General features: G+C 36.5%; 1 pseudogene; it reads left to right on the forward strand.

The window, feature by feature from the left end:
• Nucleotides 1–18,731, forward strand: part of LOC123817633 — a 145,941-nt pseudogene that overhangs the window by 8,266 nt on the left and 118,944 nt on the right.

An 18,731-nucleotide genomic window follows, 5' to 3' on the forward strand; every position in this document is an offset into this window, starting at 1 on the left:
TTTTGCCTAATTCATTTATAAAGTCAAGCAGTTTTTTTTGTGAAGTCTATAGGATTTTCTATGTACACTAACATGTAATCTGAAAACAGTGACAATTTTGTTTCCTTCTTTCCAATTTGTATGCCTTTTATTTCCTTTTCTTGTCTGATCACTGTGGCTAAAACTTCCAGTACTATATTGGATAGAAGTGGTGAAAGTGGACAACCTTGTCTCGTTCCCAATCTTAGTAGAAAAGATTTTAGTTTTTTCCCATTGAGTATGATGTTGGCTGTAGGTCACTCACATATGGCCTTTATTATGTTGAGGAATGCTCCCTCTATTCCCACTTTGCTGAGTGTTATTTTCATAAATGAGTGCTGTACCTTATCAAATGCTTTTTCTGCATTTATTGATATGATCATGTGATTTTTGTCTTTGCTTTTGTTTATGTGATGTATTACATTTACTGATTTGCGAATATTGAACCATCCTTGTATCCCTGGAATGAATCCCACTTGGTCATGGCGTATGATCTTTTTAATGTATTGTTGGATGTGGTTTGCCAATATTTTGTTGAGGGTTTTAGCATCAATGTTCATCAGTGATATTGGCCTGAAGTTTTCTTTCTTTGTTGTGTCTTTATCTGGTTTTGGGATTGGGATGATGCTGGCTTCATAAAAAGAGTTTGGGAGTCTTCCATCTTGGATTTTTTTTTTAAGTCTGTGAAGGATAGGGGTTAGCTCTCCCTTAAATGCTTTGTAGAATTCTCCTGTGAAACCAGCTAGTCCAGAGCTTTTGTGTGTTGGGAGATTTTTGATTACTGCTTCAGTTTCATCTGTTCAGCTGTTCTGGCTGTTATTGTTCTGTTTAGGCTTTCTGCTTCTTCTTTACTGAGTTTAGGAAGATTATATTTTTTGAGAAATTTGTCCATTTCACCTAGGTTTTTAAATTTCTTGGCATATAGTTCCTTGTGGCAATTTCTTATAATGCTTTGTATTTCTGTGGTTTTGGTTGTAATCTCTCCTCTTTTGTTTCCAATTGTATTTATTTGGGTCCTTTCTATTTTTTTTCTTGAGCCTGCTTACAGGATTATCAGTTTTGTTTATCTTTTCAAAGAACAAGCTCCTGGATTTATTGATCCTTAGAATAGTCCTTTTAGTCTCCATGTTATTTAATTCTGCTCTGATCTTGGTTATTTCCTTCCTTCTACTTGCTCTGGGCTGTCTTTGTTGTTATTTCAGTTGTTGCAGGTGTAGGATTAGGGTGTTTGTTTGAAATGTTTCTATTTTTTTAGGTAGGCCTGTATCTCTACGAACTTCCCTCTCAGGACTGCCTTTGGTGTGTCCCATAAATTTTGGTTTGTTGTGAATTCGTTTTCATTTGTTTCCAGAAACTTTTTGATTCCTCCCTTGATCTCATTTTGACCCATTCATTGTTTAGTAGCATGGTATTCAATCAATGGTATTCAATGTGTTTGAGTGTTTTTGAGGGTTTTTTTTTTTTGAGGTTGGTTTCTAGTTTCATTCCCTGTGGTCAGAGAAAATGCTTGGTATAATTTCAATTTTCTTGAAATCCTTGAGGCTTGTTTTGTGTCCTATCATGTGGTCTCTCTTTGAAAATGTTCCATGTGCATTTGAAAAGAATGTGTATTTAGCTTCTTTGGGATGAATGGCTCTGTGTATATCAGTAAATTCATTTGATCCATGACATGGTTCAATGCCACAATGTCTTTGTTGATATTTTGTTTGGAAGATCTGTCCATTTTTGATAGTGGGGTGTTAAAATCCCCTACTGTAATTGTGTTGTTGTCAATATCTTTCTTGAAGTCCTCTAAGATTTTCTTTATGTATTTGGGTGCTCCTATGCTGGGTGCATATATATTTACAATGTTTGTGTCTTCTTGGTGGATTCTTCCCTTGAGTATTATGAAATGACCTTCTGGGTCTCTTTTTATGGCCCCCTCTTTTTGAAGTCTATTTTGTGTGATATTAGTTTTGCTACCCTGGCATTTTTCCCTGTCTGTTTGCTTGGAAAATTTTTTTCCCAGCCCTTCACTTTCAGCCTGTGCAGATCTTCTGTTCTGAGGTGGGTCTCTTGTAAGCAGCCTATGTGTGGGTCATGTTTTCTTATCCATTCAGCTATTCTATGTCTTTTGATTGGAACATTTAATCCATTTACATTTAAGATTATTATTGATGGGTACTTATTTATTGCCATTTTTTCATACCTGTGTTCCTCTCTCTGTAACTCTTTTCCTTCCTTTTCTTAAAGCAGGGCCTTTGGCATCTCTTGCAGAGCTGGTTTGGTGAAGGTGTATTGTTTTAGACTTCTTTTGTCTGGGAAGCTCCTTATTTGGCCTTCCATCTTGATTGAGAGCCTTGAGGGGTAAAGTAATCTTGGTTGCAGGCCTCTGGTCCTTATTACTTGGAATATTTCTTACCATTCTCTTCTGCCTTGGAGTGTTTCCATTGAGAAGTCAGCAGAAAGCCTTGTCAGGTCTCCTTTGTATGTTATTTCCTGATTCTCCCTTGTTGCCTTTAAGATTCTCTCTTTGTCTTAAAATTTTGCCATTTTAATTATGATGTGTCTTGAAGTGGAACTCTTTGTGTTCCTCTTGATTGGGACTCTCGGTGTTTCCCAGATTTGTGTGACTTTTTCTCTCATCAAATTAGGGAAGTTTTCCATCATTACTTTTTCAAACAGGTTTTCTATTCCTTTCTGATCCACTTGTTCCTCTGATATCTCTATTACATGGATATTATTATGTTCCATGGTGTCTGCAGCTCCCTTACCACCTCTTCATTCTTTCTGAATATCTTTTTCTTTTCTTTTCTATCTCCTTCTGGGTGTTTTTTTCTACCTTGTTCTCCGGGTTGCTGATTTGATCCTCTGTTCACCCAGCCCTCTTGTAATACCTTCCAATGTGTTTTTTTATTTCTGAGATTTTATTGTTCATTTCTTCATGGTTTTTGTATATAGTTTCTATTTCCTTTTTCATGCACTCCTGATGTACCCCTCACTCAGTTCTTTGTAGTTGTCTATGAATTATTTGAGCAGCTTTATAACCATTATTTTGAATTCTATATCTGATAGTTTTTTTCCTCCATTTCATTTAGCTCTTTTAGTAGGCAGTCTTCCATTTCTTTTGATTGTATGTTCTTCTTTTGTCTCTCCATCTTAGATGACTCTTTTTGTTTGTTTCTGTGCTTCCTGATATTTCACTTTGCTGGCTGTCTTTGTAGGGTGAACTTCTATGTTAGGAATTCTACAAGGTTCAGTGGTGTGGTCTCTTTGAGTGATCCGTGGTAGGGGGTAGGCAAAATGGATTTGGACAGCAGGAGAGTATTTTATGGGATTTAAAATACCAGCAAGTAAAGAAGAGATAGAAGATTCTTTTATTAAGTATAGCATTAACTGTGAGGTTTCACCCAACTAGCCACTTTTTATAAAATGTGAAAGAGAGATAAGACTCTTGTTAAAGGGAGGATGGTTGTGAGCTGAATCCAGAAAACTGAGCACTTGTGCAAGGTTAGATGATGAGACATAGTGAGAATAAAGGATAGAAAGTAGGCAAAGTGTGAGAAAGAATAGAGTTAACCACAATAATAATAATGCTCAGGAGTGAAGCCAATTGGGCTAAGATCAGGGAGGGTTGCTGTATCGTACATACAATTGTATGAAACAACCGTTATTTACAGTAGTACTGGAACAACAATAATATGAGAAGAAATATATGATTTAGATAACCAGAATAGAAAGTACCCAATCAAGAGTTGTGTGTCATTGGAACATGGGTGAAGAGAAAGAAGGAAAATTAAAATACAATAAAGAGAGAATAAGGAAAACCAAACAAACAATGTAATTGAATGGAGAAATAAAATGAGGAAAACTAAACCTAAGGAAGAGAAATAAGAAAATACTACTAAAGTGATAAAAGTAATGAAAATGTAATAATAATATACATAAACAATAAAATGTCAGCTCTATGGATAGCAAAGTGACATTTATCTCAGTTTCTCAGTTTTTGGAGGGTTAGCCTTGTGCTCCCCTTTTCTATCTGTCTCTGAACACTTCATAATTCCATGTCTATTGTCTCACTTGGAGGAAGAAAAACAGGGGAAAAAAGAGAGGATACAAAAAGAAAAAATAATAATAGTACTAAGCCTCCTGCTGACTTAAAACTTGTTCAGCGAGTTCTGCTGGTCTTCCTACATGCCACAGGGGGTCTGGGCTTCACTTTTCTCCCTTCCTGTGGTTTTGAGAGGATGGGGACTAGGTCTGGGTTGCAATTTCCCAGTCTCTGCTGGCCCAGGTCCTCTGAGAGCTGCCAGGCTCAATGCAGCCACTCTGTCTCCAGCTACCCAGTGTGAGTCAATCTTGGGTGTGGAGTTTGAGACAAGCAGGGCATGCGAGGTTCTGCTCAGCTATTTAGTCTGCGGGAGTATCCGGGCACACAGTATGAATGAATCTCTGGTGTGGAGCCTGAGACAGGATGGGTGTGTGAGGCTCTGCTCAGCTATACTGTCAGTCTCCAGGCACGCTGAAATCTCCCTCCAGGGGCAACAGCTGCTGCTGAGAGTTCTTTAAAAAGCAGCTGCATGCCATTCTTAACAACCGCATGGCTTTTCACACAGCCCAACTTTCCAGCCTGTCCAGAGACTATCTGAGTCAGGGTCCAACATGGCCCAACTCCTCCCTTCTCCATATGTTGCCTGGCTCCTCAGTTTCTCTAGTGCTGGCATCCACAGTCCCAGCAGATTTGCACCACCTTTGTGTGTCTACCACTTTGTCTCTATTCCCCAGAGTGACTTCCAGCATCTAGGTCCCTCCTCGTGCCAGGCTGCCCTCCTTGCTCTGGTAGAGGAGGGAGCTGGTGCTCTAACTCTCCTCCCCTGTCCTGTGGTAGGCGCTGGGCCAGGGGCTGCAGCAGCTTTGGTCCCCATGCAGATCCCAGTACAACCTCCTCGCCGTCTGTTTTTCAACATCCTCTGCAATTTTTTGCCTCCAAACTTCATACAAGCTGGGATTCCATTGGTTGTTCACTCTGTTCCTCAGAAGATTGGCTAGGTGTTCTAGCTCCTCATAGGGAGAACTAGGCTTTGCTCCCACCTACCTCGATGCCATCTTCCCCCCAACCCCATAATGCGTCTCAAGTGGACTATATTCATGGCAATAATCTCCTGATCTTGTTTTACTTACTAATAGATACATTTCCTTCCTGGATTTCTGGCTCTATTTAAACTGTCCAGTTTTCCCCCTACTGCACAGAGGTAGAGATTGTAATCTTCTCACAGGTGATTTAGTATATACATTAGGAATATTTGACTTCATAAGTGAGTCCATATCCAAGAACTCTCCTGGATCCAGGGTCCCTTTGCAGGCCCATGCCAGACTCTAGGACATCTTCCCCCCCACAAGTCCAGAGACTCAGCCTGTTTCCTTTTCATTTGTAACATAGGAAATGCATTTTCCCAGCAGGGTTTTCTCTCCCAATCCTGGCTACAGAATGAGATGCTATCTCCTTGATGAGGTGTATGATGGTTTATACCCACTTACTCAGAGTTAAAGTATTTTTTTAATATGAGAGTTTTCTAGATAATCATGATGGGAAAATATAAACCAACAACTACTATATGAGAAGACATTATACAGACAACAGAGTTGTTGATAATTCTTTCATTTTCTGTTATGGTCTAATTACGGGTGCCCTTCTGAAATATAATATACACATATATACACACATGCATACTCAACTAAGACAAAACACATTGAAATAAATGCATTTATACTATGAGTACATATTTTTTCATTTTACTTTCTTAAAATTTATTTACTTTTTATTGTTGTTGAAGCACAGTTGTCTCCATTTTCCCCCACCCTCCAACCCTCACTCCTACCTCCCCTCGCATTTGTCCATTGGTTCTTTATACTTGTTCCATGACAACCCTTCCTCTTACTTTCTCCATTATCATCGTTCCCCCTCCCCTCTGGTTACTGTCAGTTGGTTCTTTATTTCAATGTTTCTGGTTATATTTTGCTTGCTTGTTTTGTTTATTAGATTCCACTTATAGGTGAGATCATTTGGTGTTTGACTTTATCACCTGGCTTATTTCACTTAACATAATGCTCTCCAGTTCCACCTGTGCTGTCACAAGGATAGGAGCTCCTTCTTTCTGCTATGTAATATTCCATTGTGTAAATGTACCACAGTTTTTGCACACTCATTTACTGATAAGCACTTAGGTTACTTCCAGCACTTGGCTATTGTAAATTGTGCTGCTATGAACATTGGGTTGCTGCTAGGTTGTTTTGAATTGGTGTTTCAGGATTCTTAGGCTATAATGCCAGCAGTGGAATACCTGAGTCAAAAGGTAGTTCCATTTTGAATTTTTTTGAGGAAATTCCATACTTTTTTGCACAGTAGCTGCACTGGTTTGCAGATGACATGATAGCATACATAGAAAATCCTATAGATTCCACAAAAAAACTACTTGATCTAATAAGTGAATTCAGCAAGAGTGGGATACAAAGTCAATATCCAGAAATCAAAGGCATTTTTGTACATCAATAATGAAATATCAGAAACAGAAGTCAGGAAAAAATCCCATTTGCTATAGCAACAAGGAAAATAAAGTACCTAGGAATAAACCTAACTAAGGAGGTAAAAGGACTGTACTTAGAAAACTACACAACACTGAAGAAAGAAATTAAGAAAGACTCAAATACCACAATATATGTTTCCATTTCATGGATTGAAAGAATTAACATTATCAAAATGTCCACACTATCCCAAGAAATTTATAGTTTCAACACAATTCCTATTAAAATACCAATGACATATTTCACACATATAGAAAAACATTCAAAAATTTATATTGAATCATAAACAACCACAAATAGCCTCAGAAATTTTCAGAAAGAAGAACAAAGTAGGAGAAATCACAATATCTGATACCAAACTATACTACAAGGCCATTGTAATCAAAACAGTCTGGTACAGGCATAAGAACAGATAGATCAATGGAACAGAATAGAGAGCCCAGAAATAAACCCAAGTCTCTATGGTCAATTAATATTTGATAAATGGGGCAGCAGCATAAAATAGAGTAAAAATATTCTCTTTAACAAATGGTGTTGGGAGATCTGGACAGCTACATGCAAAAAAATGAAAATCAACAATTTATACCATACACAAAAATAATCTTATTTTACTTTTAATGTCTCATTAAAATGTGGCTTTGGTAACCACATTTACAAATCCAGGTATTGGTCTCTTTTGTCAACTTTAACCTTACCTGGAATAGATGTGGGAGAATAAATGTTTGACCCACTGAGATAAATTTTAATATTGTACCAAAATAGGTCTGGTATGATCCTCAGTAAACCACTCTGTGATGATCATTATTAATTTCATTTTATATATGTGGATATTGAAGCACAGGCATATTGAATAGCTTTGCCAAAGTCACATATCTTGTAAGTTGCGGAGTCAGAATTGGAATCCAAAGCTACCTTATTCTAAAGCCAGGGGGAAACAGCCTTAGCTTAACCTGAGAGCATGTTAAAAATGTTATTGAGGCATTATTGACAAATAAAAATTATATATATTTAAGGTTACAATGTGATGTTTTAATGTACTTATATATTGAAATGATTACCACATCATGAAATGGTTACCACAATCAAGCTGATTAACAAATCTTCACATAGCATTTGTGTGTGTATTGAGAACACTAAAGATATATTGTCTTAGCAAATATTAAGTATAGACAACATCATTATCTGTAGTTATAATGCTCTATATTAGGTTCCCAGAACTTAGTCATCTTGTAACTTATAGTTTATATCCTTTGACCAACATGTCTTTATTCATACACACACCATTTTACTCTGTTTCTATGAGTTTGGCTTTCTGAAATTCAACAACAAAAAATAAGATCATGGAGTATTTATCTTTCTGTATCTGGCTTATTTTACTTAGCCTAATGTCCTCCAGGTTTATCCATATTGTCACAAATGGCAGAATTTCCTTCATTTTTAAAGCTGAATAATGTTCTATTTTATATAAACCACATTGTCTTTATCCATTCATCCACTGATGGACACTGTGTTCTTTCCATAATATGGCTATTGTGAATAATGCTGTTATAAACATGGAGGCGCAGATTTCCCTTCAAGCTCCCCAGAACTATTGAAGCAAAGCTCTGGAGATGAGAGGACCAGCAATCTGAGTGATAACAAGCAGTTTAGATCATTCTGATGTATGTTCAAGGTTGAGAAGCACTGGCCTAGGAAAAGGAAAATGAAAGCCTAAATTACTACAGGTGGTAAAGGTGCAGAGCAAGGCATGTTAAAAATATTAGAAGAAAATACAAAGAATATATAGTCTTTGTATATATTTGATTACTTGCACATGGAATGTGAGTGACTCTCTCTGGAGCTCTAAATCCTGCCATTAGCAGGAGAACAATTTTCCAGAATTTTAACCCATTTACTTCTCCAAAATGTCATAAATAAATCAAAATTTAAAACATTTGCATAGAAAATTAAGAGTGGTTTAATCCATCAAAGCCAGCAATTCATTCTTACTTTAATATCTAGAAAAATAACAGGCTAACTTAGTTTTCCACTTTTTTGAAGGTCTAACATGAGGATTGAATTGATGAAAAACTTGACCTCCACTGAGGTCTTACAATGTAACAGTAGATCTACTGTGCTGTTGCCTGTCATGTTAAAAATTTATCCACTTAAAAGGCAATCTTATGTTAAGAGATATTTCTTTGACATATTAACCATTTTCATATCTCATTTCCTGGGACAAATCGTATCAATCATTTTGGGCTCTACAGAAGAGATGTTATTCTTGGAAATTCTTTTCATATCACTTTACAATTGTTTTTGACCTGAGTCAGATATAAAAGTCTAGGCAACCCTTAATTTCAGCTACTTACTATAAAAATGTACAGGTTATTTGTATTAAAACTTGAGGTTTATTCCTGAAAAGCCAATAATTGGGTACTGGTACTATGTGAAAATGTTTCAGATAGATTACAGAGTTATGTGGTGTTTTCTAATGTCTTTCAGCCAAACCACCTCAGTCCAAGTTCTGAACTAGCACTTGCTATGAATTTTTTTTCAATTTTACCACATAAACTTCAGTGGTCAATACAAAGCTATCTTACTCATAAAAGTGATGTTTCTGCCCTACCAGAATTAAAGTGAATTCTAGAAAAGCAAAAGACTTCTATTACAACAGTCAACAGTGTATACATTTACTCTTTTCATGAGTTCAGCAAATGTTTATTGAGGATCTGCTCTAGGCAGAGAATTTTGCAAAACCCTGTGTAGAACATAGGTATAAACAGATTATGAACCCAGTCTGAAGCTCATAGTCAATGGAAAAGTCAGTTTGTTTTCTGCCATGGCAACCATAATCCATGCCAAACATTGACACCAAAGAAGGTTCTTAAGATTCTTGAGACAACTTGAATCATCTTAATATCTGGTTTCTCTCTTGTCTGGACAATAATTTCTAGTAATGTAGGCCAATGATCCCCAACCATTTTGGCACCAGGGATCAGTTACGTGGAAGATAATTTTTCCGTGGATGGAGATAGGAGGATGGTTTCAAGATGGTTCAAGGGCATTACATTCAAGCTCATCTCCTGTTGTGTGGCCCGGTTCCTAACAGGCCCGGGCCAGTACCAGTCTGGGACCTGGGGGTTGGGAACCCCTGATGTAGGTGATTTCTTAGAGGATAGTGCCAGACTATTATTTTTCAGAACAATTTATAAACCTGGTATAATGTAAAATGGATAAATTTAAGTTCCTAAACTTATACCCCATATCCCAACAATCTAGGTAGATAACAAAGAAGTCGTGGTTTTAAAGTGGCACAAATATAAAATGGGCCAGGTCTTACTTGGGTGACAGCTTGGTATGAATCAGTAAGTAGAGCTTAAGCTCCTTTTATAGGAGAATTCGGAATAAGGAGGCAATGGTCCTCCCTATTTGCTGCACTAATCAGACCACACTGAGAATATCTTATGTTCAGTTCTTGGCACAACAATGAAACATTTAAGGAATTTTAAAATTAACCAGAGAACACGACTCTGGTACACACAAAATAAAATATGTATGACACTTATTTCATAAATGTGTTTGAGTTTTCTTCATGGCTAAGTAGTTTAGGGAGGAGGAGATTTACAATTCAGCAAGGCCAATGTCATCGGAATAATATTCAGCTGGGACAAAGAGTCCTGCTGTTTTGTGGTCATACATTTCCTCCTGATTGGGCTGGCTGTCTCACAGTTGAGTGGCCTCGGGGACAAGGTGGAGCCCAAGAAAACATTGTGAATAAGCAAGAGAAAACATATCAACACTCCAGGAAAAACTATTCAGAAAGAACTTTTATTCTTCCCTTTGATGTGATGTTGTTAAATAAACATTTGTGGAAGAGAAGAGGACAGAAATAGAGAAGATGGAGGGAAAAGAGGAAAAGGAGGGAGAAAATGAGGAAGGTGTTCCCATAATTATTTGTGGCAATAAAAATTACATACTGTGGGAATTTTTATTGCCAGAGTCAGAACATAGAAAAGAAATGTCAGGTTACAATGAAGACATATTTTCCCAGTGGTTATACTGTGGAAAATGTGGATTACAGCATTTTGCAAACAGATTGAGTTAAATGAATTAAAAATATAAATATCTGCTTGAAGGGAGTTACCTCATGGGAAATTTAGTGTGGCATCAGTGGATTAACTACTTACATAAAGTTCTGAAAAGTATGTATGTAATTTTATTTTCAAACTGAGTTGAATTTTGAGGTTGTTTTGACAATAATTAGAATTCTTTGCTTTCCTTTTCTGATGTTTGTTTTGTTAAATTTGCCAAACATTTGGATTTGGCCTTTTAATAAAAAGTTATTTTTTTATTCACAAATATTAATATTTTTCTTTTTCATCTTATATTCTCATAAAGAGTTCAAAATTTTGTTAAGATTTTAATGTATCTGGTAAAGATCACTATCTCCCATAGACACCAATGCTATCATAGCTAGAAGTAATCTTGGATGGAATTTTATAAATGTCATGTGCATTTAAAAATTTTATCATCACTTTTTTTTTGTTAAAAGATTTGTCAATTTGTTTACCACCAGTCTTAAAATATTTTGATCATCATGGAACTGGGATCTTTAAAACACATGTTTGATTCAGTGGAAAAAGCATGGTCATCCATGTACTGCCACAAATCTCAGTGAAAGATGTGAACTATATCCTACAAGAAAATGATCAAGTATCAGGAAACAGTGACACAGCCATGGTTATTTTCTTTGGCCAGCACTTCAGAACCTTTCTCATCAACATTTCATCTGTAGGGCCATCAATGTTCAAAAAGCCATTGAATGTCTGTTCTTGTGAAGCCCAAAGACCAAGGTGATCCTTAAAACTGAAAACACCAGGGAGATTTATCTAAATGCAAAGATGTTGAGTGATTTTCATAGCTATATTCAGAATCTTATTGTGAGGGATATTTTTGTGGATCTCAGTGTGAGTATTATTGATGCCTGGGACATGACTATTGCATATGGTATTAATAATGCCCATCCACTTGATTATGTGATTGAAAATCAGCTTAACATGTTTTTAAAAAAATATTTTATTTATTTATTCTTAGAGAGAGAGGAAGGGAGGGAGAAAGAGAAGGACAGAAGCATCAGTGTGTGGTTGCCTCTCACATGGCCCCTATGGGGGACCTGGCCTTCAACCCAGGCACGTGCCCTGACTGGGAATGGAACTGGTGACCTTTTTGTTCATAGCCTGCACACAATTCACTGAGCTACACCAGCCAGGGCAGATTAACATGTTTTTAAACTATATTTGCTAGAGTAAAAATACAAAAAAATATCAGCCCCAGCCATTCTTTATAGATGACCTCACTTACATTGCAAAGGTAGCTTAATGCAATCCAAGGTAGGAGCAAATAAAATTTAATAATGTTTTTATTCTATTAAATATGCATAACATAAAATTTGCCATTTAAACCATTTTTAAATGTATAATGTGGCAATATGTACATTCACAGTGTTGTGTAATCATTACTACAATCCATCCTCAGAATATTTTCATCATTCTAAACAAAAATTCTGTGCCATTTAAACAATAACTCCCCATTCTCCATTTCTTTCAGTCCCTGACAACCACCACTCTGCTTGCTGTCTCTGTGAATTAGACTATTATAGATAGCTCATACTAATGGAATTATACAGTATCCTTTGTGTTGGCTTATTTCACTTAGTATAATATCTTTAAATTTCACACATGTTGTAGCATGTATCAGAATTTCCTTCCTCTAAAGACTGAATATTATTTCATTGTATGTATATAGCACATTTTGTTTATCCATTTATCTGCTGATGGATACTTGGGCTGTTTTTGTCTTTTGCCCACTGTGAATAATGTTGCTATAAAGAGGAAACCAAATTTAAAGGAATGTCTCCAGGGCTGACTATGATAACAGAAGAGCAAAATGGCTTTATTCATAATTTAAATAAGTGTACAGACCAGAAAGTAATCTAATTGATTCATGTTCAGAGAAAATGTGATCTGCAGGAGACAACTAATCAGAATTGTAATAGCAGTTTTCTTGCTTAACAAAATTACTTGGAATTTATTCTCCAGGTTCCAGTGAGAATCAAGGATCACAGTCCAAAACTCACAAGCTCATTGAAAGAAACCAATTCAGTATTATGTCAATGTACAGACCCTGAAACCCTCATTCTTACTGACCCTAAAAATATGAGATGAGATCTCATCCAGAGGACCTCAAATTATTTTATAAGTTTGTCTCTAAATCTTTCCCTCAAAATAAAAGTATCTGCCCTTTACATTAACGTGCCTGAGGTCTCAAGAGTGGAAATATTGCTACTCAAGGATGATTCCCTTTGGGATGATACTCAAGGATGTTTGCAATGCATTTTTTAGTGAGTGGAAGTGAAATTATAATATGATAACATTACTACAAAGACGAAGTTCCACAGTTTAGGACTGAGCTCTCTAAATAAGGGAATGCACATTAGAAATTCATTCCTTGTATCAAGTTACTCATTGATTCCAATTCTTCCTATATGGAACTTTCAAATTAAATCTAATTATTTTTCCAACCATTGCACTCCTAAGTGCTTACATGAGTTATCATTTTTCTCACCAAGGAATCATGTCAAATTCCTTTAACTTAGTTCTAATATATTGAACTTTCTAGAGTTTTTTTTATTGCACTTCTCCAAAAGCACTGAAATTAGTCTGTGTCACTCTTCAACATGCCTCGTACCCCATTTCTCACTACAAAAAATTGAACACCTAAGTCAAATGTGATCAGTCAGCATGGAGAAGTGAGAGTTTATTAATTCTCTTGTTCTAGAGCTTCACTGTACTATATAACAGAAGTTAGTCACATGTAGATATTTAAATTACAATTAAATTACATTAAAAATTAGTGCCTTGGATGTATCAATCACATTTCAAGTGTTCAATAGCCACATGTGGCTAGTAGCATTGTACTAACAGCACAATGCTTGTGTTTGTCTCTGGAGAGTATTTTTAATGTTTTGTATTAGTATGTGTATGTTTCCAAAAATAATATTTTATGTTTTTTTATAGTAATTAAAAAATCATGGAAGTTGCTAAGTGCCAAACTCTTGAGTTTTAAGCCATTTATTTCTGGTTTGGTCTTTTAAGAAATCTCAGTGCCCAAATGAGTAAATCAAAAATCTATGCTACATTTACACAATGGAATTCTATGCAGCAGAGAGAAAGAAGGAGCTTATACCTTACATGCAAAGCAACAGCATTTATGGAACTGGAGAGCATTATGCTAAGTGAAATAAGCCAGGTGGTGAGGGACAAATACCATATAATCTGGAACACCTTTTACTGGAACATAATCAACAAAAGAAAAAAGCAAACAAAATATAACCAGAGTCATTGAAATTAAGAACAATCTAACAATAGCCAGATGGAAGCAGGGAGGGGACAGTGGGGAGAAGGGTTTTCAGGAACGACTATAAAGGACACATGGAAAAAACCAAGGGGGAGGGTGGAAGCAAGGGAGGGAGGTGAGTTTAGAGGGGGTTGAGGGGAGGGGTGGGGAGAAAATACATACAAGTGTAATTGAACAACAATAAAATAATTTAAATTAAAAATAAAAATAAGAGACGGGAAGATGGCGGATTTACTCTAGGCAGCGTTTTTCTTGGTTTCTGTGAAGAGGATGGAAACTCGCAGATCGGTGGAGAAACAGAGCAAGTGGACTAGGTTACCGAATCACTTTTGAAAGCAGAACATCAAAAATTATTGTGATCACAGAAAAACCAGACAAGTAGGGGGAAGCTGTGAACACCAGGATACACGAAGGATATTGCACCACTGAATCTCATAAATATTCTACCATGGAAGTTCACACCATAATCACAAGGAATCAGAACAGATCAATTAACAAACAAGAATAAAAAAGAAGAAACACACGAACAATGAGAAAACAAAGAAACAACCCCAACTGAAGGGAAATGAGGAAGCCTCAGGAAAAATGCTAAATGAAATAGAGGCAACTCAACTATCAGATAGTGAGTTCAAAACATTGATTACCAGGAACTTCAATGAACTCACATTGAGTTTTCAGAAATTAGAGGGAAACTACATCAATCTCACTGCAAACTATATAAACATGAAAAAGGAAATAGAAACTCTCAACAAAGGCCAAGAGGAAATGAAGAATACAATCTCTGAACTGAAGAACACAGTAGAAGGAATGAAAAGCAGGATCAATGAAGCAGAAGATCGGATTAGCCAGCTGGAGGGCAAAGTAGAAAACAACATCCAGAAAGAGCAAGAAAAGGAAAAGAGGCTCAGAAAGACTGAAGAGGGACTAAGAGAAATGCAAGACAATATGAAACATAATAATATCTGTATAATAGGGATACCAGAAGGAGGAGAAGAAGAGCAAGGGATTGAAAACCTAGTTGAACAAGTAATGAAGGAGAACTTCCCTAATTTGATGAGAGAAAAAGTCACACAAATCCAGGAAACACAGAGAGTCCAAATCAAGAGGAACCCAAAGAGGCCCACCTCAAGACACATCATAATTAAAATGGCAAAATTTCAAGACAAAGAGAGAATCTTAAAGGCAGCAAGGGAGAAAAAAGGAAGTAACATACAAGGAAGCCCCAATAAGGCTAACAGCTGACTTCTCAATGGAAACATTTCAAGCCAGAAGAGAATGGCAAGAAATACTCCAGGTAATGAGAACCAGAGGTCTGCAACCAAGGCTACTATATCCAGCAAGGCTCTCAATCAAGATAGAAGGCCAAATAAGAAGCTTCCCAGACAAAAGAAGTCTAAAAGAATACACCTCCACCAAACTAGCTCTGCAAGAGATCCTAAAGGGACTGCTTTAAGGAAGGGAAGGAAAAGAGGTTGGGGGGGACACACATACATAAAAGACAATGAATAAGTACCTATCAATAATAATCTTAAATGTAAATGGATTAAATGCTCCAATCAAAAGACACAGAATAGCTGAATGGATAAGAAAAAATGACCCACATATCTGCTGTCTACAAGAGACCCACCTCAGGATAAAAGACCGACACAGGCTGAAAGGGAAGGGCTGGAAACAAATCTTCCAAGCAAATGGACAGGGAAAAAAAGCCGGGGTAGCAATACTCATATCAGACAAAATAGACTTCCAAAAAAGGTCCATAAAGAGAGACCCAGAAGGTCACTTCATAATACTCAAGGGAAGAATCCACCAAAAAGACATTAAATATTGTAAATATATATGCACCCAACATAGGAGCACCCAAACACATAAAGAAAGTCTTAGAGGACTTCAAGAAAGATATGGACAGCAACACAATTATAGTGGGAGATTTTAACACCCCACTATCAAAAATGGACAGATCTTCTAAACAAAATATCAACAAAGATATTGTGGCATTGAACAATACCCTTGATGAAATGGGCTTTACTGATATATACAGAGCCCTCCAACCAAAAGAAGCTAAATATACATTCTTTTCAAATGTAAACAGAACATTCTCAAAGATATACCACATGATAGGACAAAAACAAGCCTCAAGAATTTCAAGAAAATTGAAATCATACCAAGCATATTCTCAGATCACAAGGGATTGAAGCTAGAAACCAACCCCAAGGAAAAAAAACCAAAACACTCAAAATCATGGAGATTAAATAGCATGCTATTAATGAATGCAATGAATGGGTCAAGAATGATATTAGGGGAGAAATCAAAAGGTTTCTGGAAACAAATGAAAAGGAACTCACAACAACCCAAAACTTATGGGACACAGCCAAGGCAGTCCTGAGAGGGAAGTTCATAGTGATACAGGCCCACTTAAAAAGGTTAGAAACATTCCAAACAAACAACCTAACCCTACATCTACAAGAACTCCAGGAACAACAACAAAGACAGCCCAGAACAAGCAGAAGGAAGGAAATAACCAAGATCAGAGCATAATTAAATGACATAGAGACTAAAAGCACAATTCTAAGGATCAATGAATACAAGAGCTGGTTCTTCGAAAAGATAAACAAAATCGACAAGCCTTTAAGCAGATTCATCAAGAAAAAAAGAGAGAAGACCCAAATAAACACAATCAGAAATGAAAGAGGAGAGATTACAACAGATAACAGAAATACAAAGGATTGTAAGAAATTACTATGAAGAACTGGATGCCAAGAAATTAGAAAACCTAGGTGAAATGGACAAATTTGGAGAAAAAATATAATCCTCCAAAACTCAATGGAAAAGAAGCAGAAAGCCTGAACAGACCAATAACAACAAAAGAAATTGAAGCAATAATAAAAAAAGTCCCAACACACAAAAACCCTGGACCAGATGGTTTCACAGGAGAATTCTACAAGCATTTGAGGAAGAGCTAACCCCTATCCTTCACAGACTATTCCAAAAAATCCAAAAAGATGGGAGTCTCCCAAACTCTTTTTATGAGGCCAACATCATCCTAATTCCAAAACCAGATAAAGACACAACAAAGAAAGAAAACTTCAGGCCAATATCACTGATGAACATTGACACTAAAATCCTCAACAAAATACTGACAAACCGCATCCAACAATACATTAAAAAGATCATACACCATGGCTAAGTGGGATTCATTCCAGGGATGCAAGGATGGTTCAATATTCACAAGTCAGTAAATGTAATACATCACATAAACAAAAGCAAAGACAAAAACCACATGATCACATCAATAGATGCAGAAAAAGCATTTGACAAGGTACAGCACCCATTCATGATAAAAACACTCGGCAAAGTGGGAATAGAGGGAGCATTTCTCAACATAATAAAGGCCATATATGAGAGACCTACAGCCCACATCATACTCAATGGGCAAAACTTAAAAAATCTTTTCTATTAAGATCAGGAACAAGGCAAGGCTGTCCACTTTCACCACTCTATCCAATATAGTACTGGAAGGTTTAGCCACAGCAATCAGACAAGAAAAAGAAATAAAAGGCATCCAAATTGGAAAGGAGGAAACAAAACTGTCACTCTTTGCAGATGACATGATAGTATACATAGAAAATCCTATAGACTCTACCAAAAAACTGCTTGACCTAATAAACGAATTTGGCAAAACAGCGGGATACAAAGTCAATATCCAGAACTCAAAGGCATTTCTGTACACCAACAATGAAACAGCAGAAGCAGAGATCAAGGAAAAAATCCCATTTCAAATAGCAAAAAGAAAAATAAAATACCTAGGAATAAACCTAACCAAAGAGGTAAAAGACCTGTATTCAGAAAACTATATAACACTCAGGAAAGAAATCAAGGAAGACACAAACAAATGGAAACATATACCGTGTTCATGGATTGGAAGAATTAACATCATCAAAATGTCCATACTACCCAAAGCAATTTACACATTCAATGCAATTCCTATTAAAGTACCAATGGCATATTTCACAGACATAGAACAAATGCTTCAAAAATTTATATGGAACCATAAATGACCCCAAATAGCTGCTGCAATTTTGAGAAAGAAGAACAAAGTAGGAGGGATCATAATACCCAACACTAAACTATACTACAAGGCCACTGTAATCAAAACAGCCTGATACTGGCATAAAAACAGGCACATAGACCAATGGAACAGAACAGAGAGCCCAGAAATAAGCCCAAGGCTCTATGGTCAATTAATATTTGACAAAGGAGGCAGCAACGTAAAATGGAATAAAAATAGCCTCTTCAACAAATGGCGTTGGGAGAACTGGACAGCCACGTGCAAAAAAATGAAACTGGAGCACCGACTTACACCATATACAAAAATAAATTCAAGGTGGATAAAAGACTTAAATATAAAATGTTACACCATTAAAGTCCTAGAGGGGAACGTAGGTAGGAAAATGTCAGATATTTCACGAAGAAACTTTTTTACTGACTTGTCCCCTAGAGCAAGGGACATAAAGGAAAGAATAAACAAATATGACCTCATCAAAATTAAAAGCTTCTGCACAGCCAAAGAAACCGCATCAAATTAAAAAAGCCCCAACTGTATGGGAAAACATATTTGCCAATGATACCTCAGACAAGGGTTTAATCTCCAAAATATATAAAGAACTTACAAGACTGTACTCTAAGAAGACAAGGAATCCAATTAAAAAGTGGGCAAAGGACTTGAACAGACACTTCTCCAAGGAGGACATCCAGAA

Source organism: Phyllostomus hastatus, unplaced genomic scaffold (assembly GCF_019186645.2).
Source record: "Phyllostomus hastatus isolate PE091 unplaced genomic scaffold, TTU_PhHast_1.1 phas_contig_113, whole genome shotgun sequence".
Taxonomy (NCBI): Eukaryota; Metazoa; Chordata; class Mammalia; order Chiroptera; family Phyllostomidae; genus Phyllostomus; species Phyllostomus hastatus.